Source organism: Mytilus galloprovincialis, chromosome 7, assembly GCF_965363235.1.
Source record: "Mytilus galloprovincialis chromosome 7, xbMytGall1.hap1.1, whole genome shotgun sequence".
Classification (NCBI taxonomy): Eukaryota; Metazoa; Mollusca; class Bivalvia; order Mytilida; family Mytilidae; genus Mytilus; species Mytilus galloprovincialis.
Genome location: NC_134844.1, coordinates 91,879,897 through 91,885,896, shown reverse-complemented (window position 1 = coordinate 91,885,896; position 6,000 = coordinate 91,879,897). Strand labels below are relative to the sequence as shown.

General features: G+C 36.5%; 1 protein-coding gene across 3 annotated transcripts in view; it reads left to right on the top strand.

Annotated features, from left to right (window-relative positions):
• The first annotated feature begins 1,322 nt into the window (after window positions 1–1,322).
• The window catches only part of LOC143083986 (uncharacterized), a 48,509-nt gene continuing 43,831 nt past the window's right edge, over window positions 1,323–6,000 (top strand). The window contains exon 1 of one of the 3 annotated variants that reach the window (XM_076260396.1): window positions 1,323–1,451. The gene's annotated coding sequence lies outside the window, so the exon portion shown is untranslated. The remainder of the gene's footprint in view (window positions 1,452–6,000) is intronic. The other 2 variants (XM_076260399.1, XM_076260397.1) reach the window with 2 other exon arrangements.

The window sequence follows — 6,000 nt, the reverse complement described above, 5'->3', positions numbered from 1 at the left end:
ACCAGTTGTACACTACCACCACACCTACTTACACTCATACTACCAGTTGTGTACTGCCATCACGCCTACTTACACTCATACTACAAGTTGTATAATACCACTACACCTTCTTAAACTCATACTACAAGTTGTATAATACCTCTACACCTACTCACACCCATATTACCAGTTGTGTACTACCACTTCACCTTATTACACCCATACTACCAGTTGTGTACTACCACCACACCTACTCACACTCATACTACCAGTTGTGTACTACCACCACACCTACTTACACCCATACTACAAGTTGTATAATACCTCTACACCTACTCACACCCATATTACCAGTTGTGTACTACCACTTCACCTTATTACACCCATACTACCAGTTATGTACTACCACTACACCTACTTACACCCATACTACCAGTTGTATACTACCACCACACCCACTTACACCCATACTACCAGTTGTAAACTACCACCAAACCTACTTACACCCATACTACCAGTTGTGTACTACCACCACACCTACTTACACCCATACTACCAGTTGGGTACTACCACCACACCTACCTACACCCATACTACCAGTTGTACACTACCACCACACCTACTTACACTCATATACTACCAGTTTTACACTACCACCACACCTACTTACACCCATACTACCAGTTGTATACTACAACCACACCTATGTACATCTATTACTAGTTGTACACTACCACCACATCTACTATTAATCACCATTAAGTACAACTACTAACTATGAGAACAGACACTCAAACCACAAACCATTTACCATAAACATTTTAATCACCATTTACAGGAGACACCTCACCAACCAATCTTGCATAGTTTTCACAACAAAAAATTACCATATATACTACACTGAATATTACCACCAACCATGACTAGACACTCCAACAACCAACTATTTACCATATACACCTTTATCACCGTTTACAGCATACACCTCACAAAACAATCTTGCACAGATTTCACAAATATTACACATTCTATACTGCAATCAGCACAACCACAAACCTTGACGTTGGACACTCCAACCACCAAACCATTTACAACAATGGTGTATGTTAATCTTGAACAGCCTTCACAACAACAAAAAGCCACATACCTAAATCAGCACAACTACCAACAATTAATGACCACAGACACTACAACCGCCAACCATACAGAACAATGTAATATTTAAATTTTGATTCATTCACTATTTAAAGAGGTTTATTGGGAAAAAATAAATTCCAAGAGTAACACGATATGATTTGTTTGTATTGTCTGTCCTTTCTTGTAATAGAGGATGATTTAGAATTGGATGATAGATATCAGTCCTAGAATGTTTGATTATATTTCAGGGTAGTACTCCATATGATTTGGCGGCTTCAGTACTAAATTTTGATGGTAAGAAAGAGGATAAGAAGAAAATAGCAGACATACTAAAGGTACATTTTATGTTATAATTAACCAGTAGATAACCTTTATGAAATATTAAAAAAAAACCATCCATTCATTATTTGTTTTCTGTGGGTATCAATTTACGTGGATTGAAGAAAAGTTGCATTGACCAAAGTTGAACATCAAATTCATGGTTGACCTTTATGCACAAATTTGAATGTTGGTATTCATGATGAATTAATCAACAGTACTGGATATTTTTTTTACAAACATCTTAGATTAATTAGAGAAAACAAAATAGAAAGCAATAGAAAGCTTGTCATTGAGTAATTGATTTCATGGACAGATGCCTTCACATACATGAAATATTTGCAAGGTGTTCTCTCATAAAATCATACTGATGTCAATATAGCAATGCAGTGTATTGAATTCGTTTGAATAAAAACGATTATAAGATAAACGTCAGTGAGACACCACTCTACAAACATTACTAAACAAAAACAAACCAGTGGCAGTCAATGATTGCCTTCATTAGTTGACAAAGTGTCCGTAGAGTATGATAAGATGATATATTTAGGTTGATTTTTTTGTTTGATAACTGTCTCGTATGCTAGTCTGGATAGTAAAACATAAACTTATCAAATGATTGTCGAAACACTATAATATTTATTTGACAGACTGTTCAAAATATAACTTCTTTATGTGGGTGAGGTCTTCTTATGGGGATTACATGATTCAGCTGATCTGCGGAACCAAGTAAGAGGTTCTCTTTGCTAAGCGTCAGTCGTGTGTCCTTTTAACTTTTACAAAAAGTTCATCTTAAGCAAAGGGGCCAATTTGATCAAAAATAGTTGTCGTCCCTTAATTTTTAGATTCCGAATAATTCAGTCATTCTATTCTGATACCCTGCGGTAGCTAAATTAACACCTGAATGCCTAGTAAATGAAGAATCGTCGATCAATCTTTCTGAAGTAACTTAGGATTTACTCAAAGAGCGCCAATTAACCAGTAAAGAGCGCCAATTAACCTCCAGGAATCATGCCAAATTTTAATTGCACCAAGAATTCTGGTTCTTTCAATTGAGAGAGATTAGTTACTTATGGAAAGGGGAGGGGGATTTTTCAGGTTGACTTTAACAAAAAATCTTCTCCTTTGAAACTAACTAAATGGATACAGACTTGGCCACAATCATCATATTTTTGTCTGGAGACTTTGGTATAACTATCCGGCTGTGTTGGCGGCGTAAACTATTTGTATAAAGCTTTATATTTCAGAAGGTAGAACACTTGGATGCTTCATATCTTGTATGCAGATACCTTATGTTACGAAGTTTTCGTCAACCAGATGTCCATTGGGCCATTCCAGTTAATATCTGCTAAAGGGGGTTGGATGGTCCTTTCTGAGGGGTGTAAAATTTATACATCTTAGGGGTAAAAAATTTGTTTTTTTCATCTGACACGTACACTTATACACAAAAAACTTCCGAGGGTCTTGCAGCAGTAAATAATTTAAAATAATTACATCTTAGGGGTTACAAAAATGCCTATGTCAGATCTTAGGGGTGCTTTTGAATGTAGACAGTAACGTGTCATGCATTATCTGGTATTATATTTAAAATTCTGATAGGTACAATCCTTGCAGTAAAAAATTCTGATAGGTCATTTTTTCCCATGAAAGCCCACCCACCCAATATGAACAGAAACTCTACTTCTGATAGGTCTTAATTTTTAGATCTGATAGGTAGTTTTTCATGATGTTTTTTTCTGATACGTATAAACAAAATTCTCCCCATCCATCCCAATCTGTCAGAAATTAACTGGAATGGCCCATTGTCCTTGGCCTCAATTTCATGGTTCAGCGAGTGCTTGAAAAAAAAATTGAGTAAATTTTGTCATGAGAAATTCTCATTTATTATGAGTAATTGGATAACTATATTTGGTATATGGGTTCCTTGCAACGTTTATATGTCTGTCAGTCAGAGTTCACCTGACCTCGACTTCATGTCATGGATCAGTGATCACGGTTAAAGTTACATGATTAGGTCTGTTTCTCAAATACTATTAGCAGTGAGTCAACTAGTTTTGGTGTATGGAATGATTTCAGTGGGTACATGTCAGTCTTCAGGTTTCATCTGACTTTGACTTCATTTTCATGGCTCATTGGTCAATGTTTAGTTTTTTGTGTTTTCGTCTGTTTTTCAAGTACTGTAAGCAATAGATCAACTATATTTGGTGTATCGAATGATTGAAAGGTGGACATGTCTGTCTGGTGGGTATCATCAGACCTTGAACTGTCTGGCAGATATTATCTAAGCTTGACCTAATTTTTATGTGCATTGGTCAATGTTAAGTTTTTGTGTTTTTGTCTGTTTTTCAAGTACTATAAGCAATAGAGCATCTATATATGGTGTATTGAATGATTAAAAGGTGTACATGTCTGCCTGGCAGGTATCATCTGACCTTGACCTCATTGTCATAGATCTTTAAAAATGTTCAGTTTCTGTAATCCTTTTAGTAAAATGTTATCTTCAAGACTTTCAACATATAATCAATGGCCAGTAAAGCAGGCGAGACATTTCAGCGTTGGCACTCTTTTTTGTTAAAATGTCCATGCTTTCCAATGTCCATTGAAATACATAGGCCAAAAATGTTACATAGAAAACAAAGTTAGTGTTACCCAAAATTGTTAATATAAATTTATACAGGAGATATTACATGTATCCTAAAATAGTGATCTTAATACATTTTTCACGTGTTTTGCTATAAACTTGAAAACTATAATAGAAAGAGAAAATCTGTAATCAGGAGGAGATATGTTTTAAGTCAATATTGTAGAAACTGTCTGTCGTCTACTTAAAAAATGTTTGCCCTTTATAGAGGGATATAACAATGTTTACCTGTTGTGATGTTACACTATTGTTTCAGATAATGGTGAAGGTTTGGTACCATTAAAACGTTTAAACCCGCTGCAATTGTTTGCACCTGTCCTAAGTCAGGAATCTGATGTTCAGTAGTTGTCGTTTGTTGATGTGGTCCATAAGTGTTTATGGTTTCTTGTTTCTCGTTTTTAGCTCACCTGGCCCGAAGGGCCAAGTGAGCTTTTCTCATCACTTGGCGTCCGGCGTCCGTCGTCGTCCGTCGTCGTCCGTCGTCGTCCGTCGTCGTCCGTCGTCCTGCGTCCGTCGTCGTTAACTTTTACAAAAATCTTCTCCTCTGAAACTGCTGGGCCAAATTTAACCAAACATGGCCAAAATCATTATTAGGGTATCTAGTTTAAAAATTGTGTCCGGTGACACTGCCAACCAACCAAGATGGCCGCCATGGCTAAAAATAGAACATAGGGGTAAAATGCAGTTTTTGGCTTATAACTCGGGTAATTTTAAGGAAATTTTGCTGTTTTTGGTTATTATCTTGAATATTATTATAGATAGAGATAAACTGTAAACAGCAAAAATGTTCAGTTAAGTATGATCTACAAATAAGTCAACATGACCAAAATGGTCTGTTGACCCCTTTAGGAGTAATTGCCCTTTATAGTCAATTTTTAACCATTTTTCGTAGATCTTAGTTATCTTTTACAAAAATCTTCTCCTCTGAAACTACTGGACCAGATTTAACCAAACATGGCCAAAATCATTATTAGGGTATCTAGTTTAAAAATTGTGTCCGGTGACCCGGCCAACCAACCAAGATGGCCGCCATGGCTAAAAATAGAACATAGGGGTAAAATGCAGTTTTGGCTTATCACTCAAAAACCAAAGCATTTAGAACAAATCTGACATGTGGTAAAATTGTTTATCAGGTCAAGATCTATCTGCAACAACAAAAGAAAGAGAGTTTTTAACGACCTCAGCTGGCTATACAACCGTTGCACAATCAACTGAATTTTGCAGAAATCATTTATAGGATAGATTGCCCATATATGATAATTTTTTATTACCTTTTTGTTTTTTTGCAAAGGCGGGGGGGGTGGGGGGGGGGGGGGGTTGCACAACAACAAAACTACTTCACAACTTTCTCATCACTTTGCATTTCTTGTTAGATAAATTTTACAAAAATTCTCCCCTGAACAACTGTCGGATTTAAACAAACTTGGTTTAAATCACCACTAGGATATCCAGGGACCACTGTGTATGATGACCCTGCCTGCCCACATGGCTGAAATAAAACATAGGTTTCAAATGCACTCTTTAGTATTATATCTCTGAAACTAAACAACAGTACAACAGTTGCATTTATCATGCAACAATTGTAAATAAAAATATCAGGTGAGCGACACAGGGTCCTTGGACCCTCTAGTTTTTATATAGACTAGACTGTTTGTTTTTACACTAGTAATTTTTTGGGGTTCTTTATAGCTTGTTGTTCGGTGTGAGTCAAGGCTCCGTGTTGAAGACTGTACCTTGACCTATAATGGTTTACTTTTATAAATTGTCACTTGGATGGAGTGTTGTCTCATTGGCAATTATACCATATCTTCCTATATCTATTGACACTCAATTATTATGCCCCCGCGGTAGCGGAGGGGGCATTAAGATTTACCCTTGTCCGTCTGTTCGTACGTACGTCCCGTACGTCCCTTAATTGATTTTCGTTC